The following is a 15,912-nucleotide window of genomic DNA, read 5'->3' as shown; positions in this document are numbered from 1 at the left end:
AGAAGAGTGCTGTGTAACTTGAAAGCTTGTTTCTTTTGCCAACAGATGTTAGTCCAATAAAAGATATTACCTCGCCCATCTTGTCTCTCTGTGTTAGAATAGAAAAGACATGAAAATAATCCTGAGTTTTGGAAGGGATGTAATAAATTGAGCTGGTCAGAAAATGGATTTTAAATCCCGTGTGGAAAAAAAAATTAGATTTCCCATTTTTTGTAATGTTTTTGTATCACATATCAGAAGGAAAAAACAACATTTTGCAATTTTTGGCATAGCACGGGAAAAGATTTGTACTGGGTCAACCAAAACATTTCCATATTGATACGTTTGGAACATTTCATTTTGATTTCAATCCCTTTTGAGTTTTTACTTTTAATTTTCATTTGTATTTTTCTAATATAAAGTCAGTTTTGAAGCGAAAAATCAGGCCCAAGTGACAAAAAAGCAAGATTGTCCATTCGGAAGATGTCAGGGCCTCCATTTAGACATTTTAAAACTGTTTTTCCCCTAAACAATCTCTGTAATTTCAGAAAAAAATGGACTTAAATTAGAAGGGCATTTTCCAAACGAAAAATGTTTAGTTGAAAATTCTCTGTAGCCCATTTCCGTCAGGGCATCAGCCAACTTCTAACCAAAATTACCCCAGTAAGGCTACATTATCCTGTCACTTCCTTGGGCTACATCTGGGGCTGGTCAGAGATAGGATTCCGTACTAGACGGATCTCAAGTCTGATCAAGCGTAGAAGTTCTGTGCTGTCAACTGTGTGTCCTACTTGCGTCTTTAATCAAAATCAATACAATGCAAGTGAAAGGATTATTTTCCTCCCAACTACAAAGACGATGTTGATCCTGTTTCCTGGCTGGCCCCAAACCAAAGTGGCGCAGGCTCCGAGAAGGATCATGAACCCCATCATCTTTCTTCTGGTTGACAAGCATCACCATTCGTTGAGTCCCACTTGCTCCTGCCTGCCCCTTATTCACAGCCCTGACCCTGCATAATTGGCCTCCTCTTTAATTAGTGGCCATTTTAAAGGGCCAGGGAATGAGGAAATAAACACACGGCACAAAAGTCTTTCAAGCCAAAGAGAAAACAAACCGTTGGAAGGCGAGGACGTTAGTTTAATCATTCAGGTTCCGCGAGGCTGCCTCCGCTAAGCGAAGCCAGTGGCAAGATGGGGGCAAGCAGAGAAGCCTGTAGTCTATTAAACTTGCTTTGAGAGCCTGCCAGACTGACAACAGCTGGAACAAATTAACATTTCAGGTCTGTCAGCCAGTAGGCTGGGTTCCCCCACTTCCCCCACCAGAAAACAAACAGCTTGATGGCTGCGGTCTCAGCAGCTTCACCTTCTCCCTCTGAGGTCCCAGGCTCCAGACAGGCAGTGGTTTCATCCAATTTTCTTTTTTAACCTGCAAAGAGAGCAAGTGCCAAACAAAGTGAGGCTGAGGCTCTAGAGCAGAGCTCCCCTCAGAAGGGGACGGCAACGGCAAATTCTTCTGCAGCGTCCTCTGATGGGCATTGACTAATGACAGGCACCCGGGTTCCCTTGAGGCCTGCCCATTTGGTACACCTGCCCTGCACTTTGTCACACCTTGCTGAATAAAGAGTGTGGGAGGTAACACTCTGACCTCCTAGTCCCAGCATTAGCCGTGTGAGATGGGGTGTCCACCCCACATTGACCCTAGATGGTTAATGGAGGCCCGATGGGCCAAGTAACTTATTAGGCTGATGGCTATGAGGAAAGCCATAGTTAGGGGAAGCTCACCTGTGTGGAAACAGGGGGATGTCTACGAAGGGAGGGGGCTGCAGTCACTCCCTGGGAGGAGGAAGGTGTGTCTGGCAGCTGGAGACAAGCAGCCCATGGTGACTCGCTGGGAAGAAGGAACAGAGAGGCCAGGGTTTCCCTACCCACCACTGGGGAAGCGGCACCAGCAGGCCAGTGAATGGAAGGCAGCCGGCGTCACTGTAGGAGGGTGACAGACACTTTGAAGGATGGTGCCTCAGAAGGTGGGGGGAAGGCTGAGAGACCTGGCCAGAGGGCCAAGTCCCAGAGAAAACACTGTGGTGATGGGAGCGAGAAAGAGGCTGTCGCTCACAAAGCAAGATAGTGATGGAGTGCAACCACAAATCCCCGGAGTGGCCAGCAGGAGGCAGCAGTGAGTGAAGCCACAGAAGTGGCGGACGGGATCCATTTACCGCAAGGGGGCTAAAGCGTTCGGTCACTGGAAAGACGTTGCCATGGGAAGGGGATCTTCGCTTCTGCTTGCCACTGGAACAGGTGTGCCAATGAACTCTTCCAGCAGAATGAATAAAACAACTGGAAGATGCGGTTGCTGGCAAATGAGTTGACATTTGGCCTAGGTTGTGCATAGTGGCTGTGTTTGTGGTCTGGTCCTCTTCCATCATCGGCCAGCAGGAGTCAGTGTTGGGAAAGGCCTAAGTCAGAGGTGGGGAACTTAAGGCTCGGGGGCCGGATGCAGTCACCGACTTGCCTGGATCTGCCCCCCCCCCGCCCCCCCCCCCAGAATCAGGGAGTCCATGCTGGCACTCTACCCCACTGGACGATAAATATTGTGCTTACATTTCAATGTATAGTATATAGAGCAGTATAAATACGTCATCTGTATGAAATTTTAGCTGCACTAACTCTGCTAGTGCCTGTTATGTAGCCTAAAATACTACTACTTATGTGGTGAGGTGAGTTGGTGTACCCCCCGGAAAACCCTTAGTTGAGAACCACTGGACTACCCCTTATTTTCCAAGCTTCTGTTGTCTGCATTGTTCCCGCAGGAGTCGCTGGGGGAATGGAGCCGCCATGTCGATCCACCAAAGGCGTTTTCCGAGAGGATGGACAGGAAGAGGTGCCTCATAAATCCAAACAGTGATTTCCTGCTGCAGTCGAGGGGACTTATTTTCTTTAAAAATGCAGCTGAAATCGGAGAGGCGCTGGTGTGAGTTTAAATCCCTCCATGCTGAGACGTTTGCTGTATGATCGAGGCTGGGCCAGCCGCCAATGCGTGCACATACACCCCCATTCGAAAGCCATTAACAGGGATGTTTCTGGAGGAGGAGGAGGCACATACCTTTAGCCCACTTTGAAATGCACTGAATGGGCTCAGGCCTGTTTGAGCGATAGAGTGAAAATAGGGCAAAGATCCTGTTTTAAAACAGAAGGGATGGGGAGAGTTGGCCCACGTTGTGCACATATCCATGTGCAGTACCCACGCGCCCACCTCCGCATACAGCCCCACACCCATTCTCACACAGACACCCAGCCGCGTGTGGCTTCTCGCGCCTTGTACACACGTGCAATGTTGCATGTACATGACCTTCACAGGGTTGTGAGTTCTGTAATTAGAGAAACCACAAGGCCGCATGGAGATCAGGCCCCCAGTTTGCTAGGGGCCTGTACACACGCACATACAACAGCCTGGACCTTGAAAGTTCACAGTCTAGACCAGTGGTTCTCCGAGTGTGGGCTAGTGATTGTGTTGCAGGTGGGCTGCAGGCTCTGGGCTCACCACTCCGGCAGTGGGGTGTCTGCACTTGTGCGCCAGCCCCCCACTTGTGAGTTTGGAGGGCCAGCTTCCCATTGTGTGGGGAGGAGCGTAAGCATCGCGGCTTGTGATCTCCATGTGCTGCTGCTCTCCCTGTTCCTGGCTGGGTAACTGCAGTGCAGGAAACCACTTGCCTGGAGGCTTTTCCCGTGGCTCCCATTGGCTGGAATCATGGCCAATGGGAGCAGCAGGGTGAAAGTGCCTGTGAGCAGCAGGAGGCACAGAGACAGGTAAGGACCCCACCTGCCCATCCCCTTCCTGACCCCCACCCCACTCCTGCACTGTGTCTCCCTCCCAGACCCCCACTTCTGCAACCAACTTCTTGGCCAGAACCTACCCCCACCCCTCTCTGCCCCCATTTTGTCAACATGTGTGACAGGCTGCTGGTCTCATGGAAAGGTCTGCCTTGAGCGGGGTGGGCCACGGGCCAAAAAGTTTGAGAACCACTGGTCTAGACAAGACCAACACAGGGTGAGGAAAGGGACCAGAGTCACACAAAGCCTAGGTTTTGTATAGTCGCTGTGTGTGGGTGGTCTAGGCCTCTTCCATCACCTCCCAGCAGGAGTCAGTGTTGGAAATGGCCAAAGTGGAGTATTATGGGTGAAACTCACGGCTATTCCTGCAACCCAGCCTGTCCCATGCATGCAGGAGAGGGTGACAATGGCTCCCGGCTCCCTGTGTCTTGACCTACCCCAGCAAAAATAGCTGTAGGGAGTGGAATATTGCTGTGTATTGGTGTCGCACTTAGGAGCAGTGTGCCCTGTAAGTTGAGCACTTGGCCAGCCACCTAGGAGAGATCCAGGGGCTGCCCAGCTGATTAGCAGAGCACCCTCAGCAGGCAGCGTGTGTTTCTATTGGTGGTGCACATCTGTGCATGCCTTGGTGCACATCACAAAATTTATTCTGCACATGGATGTGAAAATTTAGAAAATCAGGGACCACTGCCTAGGAGTCTTGCACACTTTCATGTGATCTTGTGCACTACCATACTCTCACATGCTATCCAAAGGTCTCATGTAAGCAGACACAGCACCCTGCAGTTACATACACCCAGCCCACTTTCCCTCCCAGCTGCATGCTCCCTAACTTGCATTGCCTTGTACGCACTATCACACTCACACCACAGTCTCACAAGAGACAGACAGCTGTGTATGGTACTTAGCTGAGTCCCATTATCAATACCACTGAGCACATCAGTGTATTTATCCTTACACTCCCCTCCCATGCGGTAGGACAGGGGTGTTATCTCTATCCTACAGATGGGGAAACTGAGGTACATAGAGGCACAGTGATTCACTCAAGGGAGTCTGTGGATAAACAGATGACTGGACCCCAGTCTTCCACATCCCAAGCTGACTCTGACCACTGAGCCAGCCTTCCTCTTAAAACAACATTCCATTCCATTTTTAAAAATAGACGAGGTCTAAATGGTAACAGGGCCAGGCTCTGCATCCACCGTTGGGGGCAGATTGCTCCAAAAGGACTCTGTTCCCATTCAGCCAGCCTAGATGAGGCCGGATTTTCAGAGGAGCCCAGAGCACTGGCTGTGCTGAGCACTGTTGAAAAATCTGGCTGGTCCGTCGGTGCCTGACTAGGAGTGGCGCTCTTATGAAAATCCATCCAAGATGGTGTCCAATCTGTTTTCTCTTAAAGGCACAATGGTGTGGGGAAGGCCGAGTGGGTGGGGAACTCAGAAACAGACTGGAGCCTGGGACTGAGAGAGTAACTGTTTGCAGCTAAATGGTCTAACTCAGTCTCTTTATGGAGACTGTTTTTTCTTCTAAGTAATTGATTGCTCTTATTATTGCAGTTAACATGTGTCAGCAGCATGCTTTGGAGAAGATGGATTATTTACAAGCCCCCCTGCTCTGATTTTAAACAGCGCACCAATGCACGCATTATTACAGTGCAACCGCACCGTCAGATTATCTTCACATCCCAGGTAAGCCTGGTCTCTGGTGATCAGTGTTCCCTGTAAGCTGTGTGCGTGTGTGGCTGCTCGAGTGCATTTCAAATGCTGCCCAGCTGATTAGCATAGTGCCCACAGCTTGGTGTTTTGTTTCTACTGGTGGTGCACATCGGCACATAGCTCGATGCACATAAAATTATTCCGCACGTGGACGGGAAAGATTAGAGAGCATTGTTGGTGATGGCTGAGTTTCACTGCTGCAGAAAGATTTAATCTACTAATTTTCTAGCAGGCCTGGTCCTATGCATCACAGCCACGCTATTGGGCCTCATTATCCTAAAATGGTTCGGTTGATGTCAATAGGTGAATTAGCATAAACCGAGTGGCACAAAAGGAGTTGTTTTATCCACCACTCAGCTGCTACCACTTCTGACTGATGCGCAGCATCTGTTTGTTAGTATGAATAACACTTGGCACACTACAGTCATAAAGCTGTTTCCAAAGGGAAGGAAGGAAGTACGGGTAGCTCTGTTTTATAGATGCAGAAACGAAGGCACTGAGAGCTCAAGAGTTGGGGTTTTCAGTGGAAATCAGCGGAAGAGCATCCTAGTTTCCTATCTGCTGCTGTAGTAGGTATTGTTACCTCTTAATAGTCCACAGCAGAAAGGCTGCAGTAAGTTTTTGGGGGGAATACAGTCAGATTCTCCACTACCTTTGGGTCCACACTGAGCAGCAGGGAACGGAGACCACCAGAATCCCAAGGATCTGTCGAGACAGAGGTTACAGGATCTGCCGAAAAAGGCTTTCTTTCTTGACAGATCCCCTGCTAGACTGCCGCTTTTTGCGGACAAAGTGCCACGTCAGCAAGAAGCACCGGCCATTTTTACGCAAATGAAGCACGGGCTATTTAAATCCCCGCTTCATTCACAATGTCGACCTGCCTAATCTGCATCCCTCTGCCAACAGAGGGATGCAGTCTAGACATACCCCCAGTTACAGCAGTCTGAATCGCTGGCCAGTTCAATCCCAGTCCCAGAAATGGTGGAGTGTAGAGGCGTCTGGGGGTCACTAAACTCCACCCGTTCATAAGAATCCAACTCAGAGACAGCTGATGTACAGAGCGCAATGGCCAACCCTACCCTGTCCCCTGCATCCATTTCAGGAAGGGGAGGAGATGTTGGCAGCAGCCGAGAACACCCATGTACCAGGGGCAGGGAACCTTTTTCGTGTTACTGACCCACAGAAAAACCAGTCGGGAGCCGCACACACGTGAGAAGCAAACACCAAAACCCTTCATTGACATGGTCCCCAACTGAGAACCAACTCTCCACAGAGTGGGAGTGGAGGAGGGGGGCAAGGCTAGTAGATTTTGTGTGCTCCAGCCCCGTGGGGGGGTGGGAGAGATGGAGCTTCAGCGTGGGCTCCCCAATGCTGGGAGTTGGGGTGACCCTGAGCCTTCTGGGGCTGGATCCAGGCAAACTGGGGGCCACACCCAGCCCCTGGGACTTAGTTTCCCCACCCTGTGGTAAAAATCTTAGGGAGGGCTCCCTGGTTTAGCCCCTGAAGTGCAGGCTCTGTGCGCACCGTTAGCTTTTTTGGTGTGTGCTCTTCAGCTTTGAGAGGGTTTGTTTCCTTCCCCTGTGATGGTCCTCAGTGCTGGTTTCAGTGTATCTCAAAGGCCCAGGGCTTCAGCCAGGGAGCTCTCAAGTGCCTCATTGAACCACACTGCCAGCTCCACCCTGCTTCATAAAGAGTCGCTCAAAGAGAACCAGAGACTGAATGTGGCGTGAAGGAGCCTGAGGAGTGTGTATTCAGCTGCCTTTGGGGTTTGGATAGGTGCTGTAATTAGCTAGTACTGTATCTTGCTTATTCAAGGCAGCCAGCCAAAGCTTGCCCTCAATCACACCCCTGCAACCACACCCACTTAAATGGGCTTGCATGAGGGCAGAATTTGGCCGCCTGTGTGATATTTATACCTGGAGCCGGGCTGGTTGGGAGGCTCTTTGAATAATGTTTTCATTTGACGTGCGGGCCAGCTTTTGATACTGCAGTGAACTAGCTTCTCTGTGTGTATCTACTCTGGTGGGAGAGAGAGACAGGCCTCACTATCCACTGCTGGATGGAATCAGAACTGCTCAGTTGTGTGTATCAGAGGCCACAGGCTGTTAATGGAGACTCTCCATTGACTTGCATGCTAGTGATAAGATAATCAGGCTTGTATCTCGTGCTTTATAACAGTCAGTGTCATTATTAATTACTATTATTACTGATTGATGAATAGAAGACTGTGCTTTCCTTCCATAGCTGGAAGGCCAGAGGTTCTACCCCTTCTGCTCTCCCTGCTGGCTGAGAGTCATATCTGGCTGGGGAACAGAGGTACAGGGAAGGAGAGGGCATCCCTTATCCAGCTTTCCTAATGGGCAGCTACTGCTGGTCCTGGTGAGGCTTCCTGGGTGGGCAGGGTTCAAACCCTGAACTCTAGAGTCCCCAGGCCAATGCCCTAACATCTAGGCCACTCAAGAACTGTATGATTATGGAGATAGAAATGTAGCCGTGTTAGTCTGGTGTAGCTGAAACAAAATACAGGACCATGTAGCACTTTAAAGACTAACAAGATGGTTTATTAGATGATGAGCTTTCGTGGGCCAGACCCACTTCATGTATGATTATGGGGAGTCGTAGATCTGCGGTGGCATCCTTGCTCCTCCATGTTTAAGGGCCTTCGGTGTTATTTAGCTTTTCACCCCAGAGGGTGCGTGACATTATCTGGATGCTGCAGTTACTGGGCTGTGACTCTCTGGCTTTCATTTGCCAGGCATTGCATGTAGTCACGTGGCTATGACGTTGTTCGGTTGTTCTCTTTGCTGAGCGGGACTGAAAAACGTTCCATCTGAGGGATGGAGGCACAGATTCCGCGGTCAGAAAAGACCATGGCAACTTCTACTCTGACCTTGAGGATAGCCCATGCCAGAAACCCGCCCCAGAATATTTCCTGGAGCAGAGCATCTTGATTTTAAAATTGCCAGTGAAGGAGAATCCACCAGGATGCTTGGCAAATTGTCCCAGATTACCCTCATTGTTAAAAAATTCCTCATGGAAAGCAAAGACTGGTGATTTCAGTACTGCCATAGATCTCCTTCAGCTGGTGGGGCTGTATCCAGGCAAATTACCTTGGGTGTTAATTATTTGACAGTGGGACCTCATCCAATGAGGCTAATGGCAACATTTTCAAAAGCATCTAAGGGAACGGCTACACTGCAACACTATTTCGAAATAACTAGGTCCATGTCCACACCGCAGGCAGTTATTTCGAAATAGTGTCAAATACTGTCAAGCTGGAGGACTTCTTACTCCGACGCCTGTAACCCTCATTGTACGAGGAGTAAAGGAAGTCGGAGAAAGAGGGCTCTATTTCGAAATAAGTGCTGTGTGGACACTCCCTATTTTGAAATAAGATACGCAATTGATGTAGCTCAATTTGTGTAGCTTATTTTGAGTTAAGCCCTGCTGTAGACGCACCCTAAGACCCATTTTCAAATGAGACTTACAACTTGTCTCCACTAAACCCCACTATCAATGTAACCTACGCAGAGTCTGCGATGCAAAGAACATCGCTAAAGGCGACGTACTTACCACGGCGTCTGTTGCGCGGTAAGGTCGATGGGGGCTGCTATCCCATCAACTCCGTTGTGATAGCGCATTGCCCTTTAAGGGGCTGAGAATGGAGTCAGAGCCTAGCCTGGCTGAGGCAGCTAATGTGGGCCCATCTGGTGGCTATAATGAGGGACTCCTGGAAGGGAAGGGGACCTAGCTGCTGCTCTGGAGGGAAGGCAGTAGAAGCCTGACTGGCAGGGAAGCAGGAAGGGCTAGGGAGGCTTTGGCCTAGCAAACCCAGGTTACCAGGCCTGAGGCTCTAGGGGCTGCAAGAGGTAGCCATGGTAGGCAGGGCTGCTAGAGGCAGAGATGGTAGGCCTGAAGGCAGGGTGGAAGGAGGCAACCTGGTAGGCAGAGGTAACAGGTCCGCACACTTTGCCGGGGAGGAGAGGCCAGATGGCACTGCAGTCTGCCCGGAGACAGGGACTAGACAGGGGGCCACTGAGGCCTGGAGGGTGCAAGGGAACTGGGTGTTGCTGGAGGGAGCTGGGTGTTCCCTGGCAGAAGAACTGGGGGGTTCTAGGGAGGACCCTGGAGAGTGTAGTGGAGGAAGAACAATAACCCCCCCCCCCGGAAGGGGGTGCAGACCAAGACCAGAGTGGGCATGGCTGGAGGGCGGTGCCCTGAAGACAACGCCGTACCGATGGAGGACATGGGGAGACGCCAGTGGAAAGGGGCGCGTCGGAACAGCCAGCTGATTCCCCAATGTCACCTTGCTGAAGGTGCCATGCTGGTGAGTCGACCCCATTACATCCGGCTACTCTCCTCGTCCTGGTGGAGCACCAGAATCGACGGGAGAGCTCTCGGAGATCAATCAGTCATGCCTAAGCTCTGGATAAACACGATAAATCGACCTTTGGTGGATTGATCGCTGCAGCATCAATCCTCGGTATAATGGAGACAAACCCTTAGGCCTAGATCCTTTAAGGTATTTTGGTCCCTAAGTGCTTAATTTTATGATGTGCCTAAGTGAACGCAATGGGCTCCCTTACAGAACTAGTCTAGCCTCTGTACTCATTCACTGTGGCAGTGAATATACCTCATAAATGGCTTCCAGATGTTATTGAATAATCGCTTTCATGCATTACCATGCGGGTTAGAGCATCTCTCCAGTTGTCCGCCAGCATTTAAAAGCCGGCCTGTGTTGCTGCTAATCATTAACTCAATCTTTCTTAAGTTGTAGTGAGAACTACCAGTCCTTGCATTTTAAAAGGGGCATTCAATTGTCCAGGATCTCTGCGAAGGTATCACAGCAAGCAGGCAATCTATACCTGGCTCTGTGTGGCAGAACCATGCCTGGATTTGGGGCCAAACTTTCAGCTTCTGTAAAAAGATGCCGCTAGAGAGCTGAGGGTCAGACTCTAGCCCATTGACACCAGCTGACGAGTTGGCCCATTACACACAATCTTCGGCATCTCAATACTGGATTTAGCAGGGTGTGCAATTTTTCTTCCAGGAATCTCATTGCTTAACCAGGCTGCGCAAAGCCTTGTAGAATATCCTGTTGGCAACAAACAACACACAACACTGACTCCATGCGATGGACCAGATACCCTCGCAGGTCCAAACTATTCAAGGGTTATATATTAGTGGGGACAGTTTCCCAGCCAACCACCTGCGGGCCACACCTCCTTACCGAAAAGGAGCAGCCATGAACCTCACAGGAAAGTTCCTTGTTCTGTGCAGCTCCCAGTGAAGGTGTGGTGGAGGCATTTCCGCTCATCTTAGAGTATTGGGTCCCATTGTGCTGGGCACATGCGTACTCCAAAGTCCCTGCCCCAAGGGGTGCCCAATGGAAAAGAATTAGGTCTGCTCCCGACTGAAGACAGCAGAAGGAAACCCAGGGGGTGGCATTCAGACTACGGGATGCAAATGAAATGCTCCGTAGGACCAGGAGGAGGGTGTAGACTCATGCTAACGCCTTCCCCAGAACTGTCCTGGCCATTGGACAATTCAGAGAAGTAGCCCCAGAACCTGCATTTTTGGGGACCCCAATGGCAGCCAGCCGATGGATGGGAGAGACCTGTTGAGCTCGTCGTCTCTGAGGGGGTGGGAAGTGGAGCTTCCCGCCCCCAGGGCACTCTGTTCTCCCATGCTGTGGAGAAGCTGGGAGAGGGCGGTGCGACTGGGCGGAGCAGGCTGACGTGCTGCTTCGGCTCCTGCTGCCCACATGGGGAGGGCGGGAGTGAGCCCTGCTGCCGCCGTACAAGGCCCCGTAATCCCTCAGGGCCGTGTTGCCCCGAGGAAGATGGTAAGGGAGTGGAGCAGGGGTGGGGCTTAGGAAAGGGGTGTGGCAGGGGCGGGGCCTGGGGCAGGGTGGGGGTTGCCCTGTGCCTGGGTCACTGAAGGGGGTTGCTCCATGCCCCACTCGGAACAGCCTTGGCCCTCCCGTCCTGTTCGCTGTCAACGTAGCTGCAGCACCTGCCTGCTGTGCGCATTGTGCAGCAGCGATGGGCAACCAAGACTCACGAGCGGCCCCCCCCCTTCATCTCAGTGAGCCACAAGACTGAAAACCAGTGGTGGGCAGCCTGCGGGCCGCAGACGACCCATTGGGGTTGCACCTGGCGCCGGCGCACCCTCTCTCTGCCCCCTTCCCCTCTGCCTCTCATGCTCTAGGGCAATGGAGCCCTACACTTACCCATGCTGTCCCTCCCTCCCAGCACTTTCCAAGCGCTATGAATTGGATGAACGGTGCTCTGTCCCTGCTCCTACCAGAGTTTGAATACCATGAATCAGCCGATTCCCAGCACTCCGAAAGTGCTGGCAGGGAGGGACAGGAGTAGGTAGGTGCGAGACTCCGGCGCATGGGAGGTGTGGAAGAAGCGGCCGTGGGTTGCCCACCATTGTTGTATAGGCTTAAACTCCAGTTTCCATCCAGATTCGGCAGTAGCATCATCTTGCTGTGGCTTTCGCTTTTCCCTCCCAAACATGCAGCCTTCTCCCCACGCCATAGATTTCACGCTGCAGGCGGGTTTTGTTCTTCTCTCTTCTGGTCCCTTCAGTGGTTGTTCCACACAGCTGATATTTGTTTTCGAGCAGCCACAACAGGGATGGTGGGAGGGGATCCAGTCACAATTAATTTCCTTAAAGCACTTGACAGCTCTGCTCTGCCCCTAAATCTTTGGTGCACAAGCGAGATGAACCACAATCCCTGAGGTGCTTCTTTCAATTCCAGCCCAGGGACTGTTTGGTGGAACCGGTTTGATCCCAGGGTGCTTTCTGTGAGAGCTGAGCTTTTCTTGCCTTGGTCTTCTGGCCAGATTCCAGTTTGAACGATTACACTCTGCCACCGTAAATCCTCCACTGGATACAGCATTCGCCTTGGCATCCTAAACTTTTGTGCAGGGGAGCTGCTATTGGACGTTCCCCCAGAGAGGACGTCGTTCCGGGGACAGGTACTTCCTCTGTCCTAACAGGCTGAGCTCTCGAGACCTCGGCCTCTTCTATGTGGGAGCGGAGCCTCTCGGAAAATTCTTTCCTATGTGATTTGCCCAGGCTCCTATTGGGGCTCTATGGTTAAGGCGGGAACTGGTCCCAGAGCTCTGGAGTCCCTGCCTAGTGGCTCACGGCTCTTCAGCCACAGCACAGAGCCTGCTAGAGAGCTGTGTAAAGCCTGGTTACCCTCCACTTTACAGAGAGGGTGAGTGATTTTCCTGAGGTTGCACCATTACATAGGGGCAGCGCTGGACTTGGAACCAGGAGGCCTGACTCTCTCGGTCCCCTGTAACAAACTCCTGTTATTCTGTGGAGGCAAGCTAGGTTGATTTTTCAACAGGGGGGGGCCAACAGACTTGCCGGGCCCCTGGGCAAAGCGGGGGCAGGCCCAGCTCCATGCTCCCAGAAGGGGTGTGGCCTCAGGTAGAAGGGGTGGGGCCAGAGCAGCCGGCCCTCGGCGTCACCTGGAGTGCATAACGGTGGCCCTCCGCCCAGCTCTCAGCATGTCCTGGAGCACACCCAGCAGCTGCTCCAGAGGAGATTTAAACAGCCCAGGGCTCCAGCTTCTGCAGCTAGGAGCCCCAGTCCCTTTTGGCTCGCCAGGCCTTTATTGCCCTTCCTGCCGGCAGGCCTGCTTTTCACTTCTCTTTCCTTCAGGATGGGTTTTCGTGACAGCACAGTGCAGCAAATCTTGCTTGACTCTTGCCTGTGAACCATGCAAAACAGAAGACAGAAACCTCCCCTCCCCCCCATATGGAAGACGTTTTCTCAAAAAAAGAAAAAAAAACCAATGGACTGTTATGAGATTTCACTCTCACCTCTCCCAGTCAGCCACTGTTTCAGAACATTGACCGCCTTGTGTGCGACATTAAGAGGCATCTGGCAGCAGAAATCCCATCATTGTGTACTTGTCTTTCACAAGCAGCTAATGACCAAACTTCAGGAAGCAAGCGGCTGCAATTTCACTTTGGTACGGCGGCCGGCTGACAGGAAACTGTTGAGGAAACCGTCTCAGGGCTTGGAAAAGAGGAACGGCCAAGTCCACGGTGCGTGTAAATCAGCACAGCTCCACCAGTTTACACCAGCTGAAGGTCTGTCCCTAAATATGAGCACGTCTCTCCGATCAGTGACCAGGACAACAAGGACAGCTGGCATAAGAGCGGAATGAACTGGGCTGTCTCAGGAAACCCTGTGGTGAAGTGGAGGGGGGGTTGTAGTGTTTTACATCAGGGCTACTCAATACACGGCCTGTGGGTGAGAGCCAAAACAAAAAAGTAGCCAATAGAATGGTCTTCTGTTGATATGTGTTTTAGTTGTTAAATTCCTGGACTGTTATTGCTCATTAAAAGTGTTGGCATATGGGTGGAAATGGGGGAAATATTGCATTTTATTAATATCAGCAGAACTGACTTAAATGGGCCTGTGTGTTGTGTAATCTTGCCTTAATCTTTGTATTCATGCCCGTTAGTGTCAAAGAAGCTATTTGCATATACATTTGCATGTATATGCAACCACACTGAAGTTGCGGCCCTTGACATGTGCTGTGAGTATCACTGTGGCCCCTGGGGCTTCCAAAGTTGAGTAGCCCTGTTTTACATGATTGGGGTGTGCGCACATGACTCAGTATCCCTGTGTAACAAAGTGGTGAAAGAGGGTTTGTTGTGGAGCAGAGGTGTTACCTTGCCCAGCAGCTGGGATGGACGGACGGACAGATGGGGACACACACACACGACAGAGATGTGGTTTCTGGCCCAGCCCATCTTGGAAGACAACCAGTTCTGGTCAGTGGGAGGACAATGGGCTATGGAAAAAAGAGGAGAGACAAGGTGCAGAAGAGTGGTACCCAGGAAACCCTGTTTACCTAGACAAATGACGGGAGGAGATGCAAAAAAATCTTCCACAAGAGCTTTTGCGCAAGTGTATCCATGGCAGTGTGGACGTTCTCTTGTACAAGAAAGCTCTGATGGCCATTTTAATCATAGGGGCTTCTTGCACAAGAAATTCATGTTGCGCAAGAGGGCTTATTCCTTGTGGGGAGAGGTATTCCTCTTCCGGAAGAAGCCCTGTTTTCCAACGCTGTACTGTAAATGTACTTGCGCAAGAACGCGTGTGCGGTGTAGACAGCCGGCAAGTTTTTGCGCAAGAACACCTGTTCTTGCGAAAGAAGCCTGCAGTGTAGACATAGCCCTAGTGTAGAGACCAGGGCTTACAGAGTTTCAGAAGCACTCAGCACCCAACATGCACCCAGCCAGCAGCCCTGGAAATCCACTCCCAAATGAAGGCTTTGAAAAAAGATTTGGTTTTTAAGGTGTGTGTTCCATGTGGCGTCCTGAACTCTGACCCACTGGGCAACCTCAGCAGAGGAACATAATGCTAAATAAAAGCAGAAGAGCTAGAGCAGTGGCGGGGGGCGGGGGGGCACACCATCTGTCAAAATTCTTCTTTCGCCAGCATCCCTGAACATAAAAGGAAAAACCCTTGTCCCTTTGTCCCCTTACTCGCCCTCTACAGATGCCCATGCAAAATCTAATTAAAATTTAGCAGAAGAGGGGATAAAATTGACACGGGTTTTTTAGCTTTAAAAAAAAAAAAAATAGCAGAGCGAGGATCTTTAACCAAGGCCATAATATTAACAGGGCTGATTCGTCAGCCGCTACCTGATAATATAGAGTTGAGAGAGCTTTATTAACATTGGAAGCCTGGGCTCTTTGTTAATTACGGGCTTTGCTAATGATTTGGAATATTGGCCGGTTCTGGGGGATGTTGATGAATAGAGACCTCGCCAAGATTTATTCCTAATTATCTCATTTGTCTCCCTCCATTACTTTTTATGGCTGAAATTTATGGAGCTATTACCGGGGTCCTCGCTGCGGCTGCGAGATGATTTGGGGGAAGAGCGATGTTTAATAATAATAACAATAATAATAATAATAAAAAGCCTGATTAATAGGAAACTGATTACCCAGCCAAGGATGGAGGGGTCTTTCCCAGGTGACTGTCCCCCTCCTGCCCCCAGCCTCAATGACTCAGGCTTGTCTTTAAGGCAAAGCCGTGTCCTTGCCAAGAAGCCGGAGGGACAGTTAGGGCTGCTGAAAGAGCTGTTTGGAAATTCCTTCTGGCACCTGGAAAAGTCCCCCTCCTGGTTGTAGAGGAGACGGCAGAAATCCTCCTTGCTTTTCATAGTCTGCCAGCTGCTTTGCACCCCCCTGTACTCACCTCTCCTTTGCAGGCTCGAGGCTCTTGCTCTGCTTCTCCAGGTGCAGCCTAGCCAGAACCTGGGCTGTTTGAAGGTGGAGGGATGCAGGACTGGATCCAATGTAAAGCCTCCCATTGTCCTCAATGGGGCTGAATCAGGCTCTCTA

At 50.9% G+C, this 15,912-nt stretch overlaps 1 long non-coding RNA gene across 1 annotated transcript; it reads right to left on the bottom strand.

The window, feature by feature from the left end:
* Positions 1–1,069: 1,069 nt before the first annotated feature.
* Positions 1,070–14,261, bottom strand: LOC142820867 (uncharacterized). The gene is made up of 2 exons (XR_012897812.2): positions 13,369–14,261; positions 1,070–1,404 (listed from the first exon to the last, which is right to left on the bottom strand). It is a non-coding gene; the product is annotated as an uncharacterized LOC142820867 (long non-coding RNA).
* Positions 14,262–15,912: the final 1,651 nt, after the last annotated feature.

This window comes from Pelodiscus sinensis, chromosome 27 (genome assembly GCF_052426305.1).
Source record: "Pelodiscus sinensis isolate ZL-2025 chromosome 27, ASM5242630v1, whole genome shotgun sequence".
NCBI classification, from domain to species: Eukaryota; Metazoa; Chordata; order Testudines; family Trionychidae; genus Pelodiscus; species Pelodiscus sinensis.
This window is presented reverse-complemented; position numbering and strand designations above follow the sequence as displayed.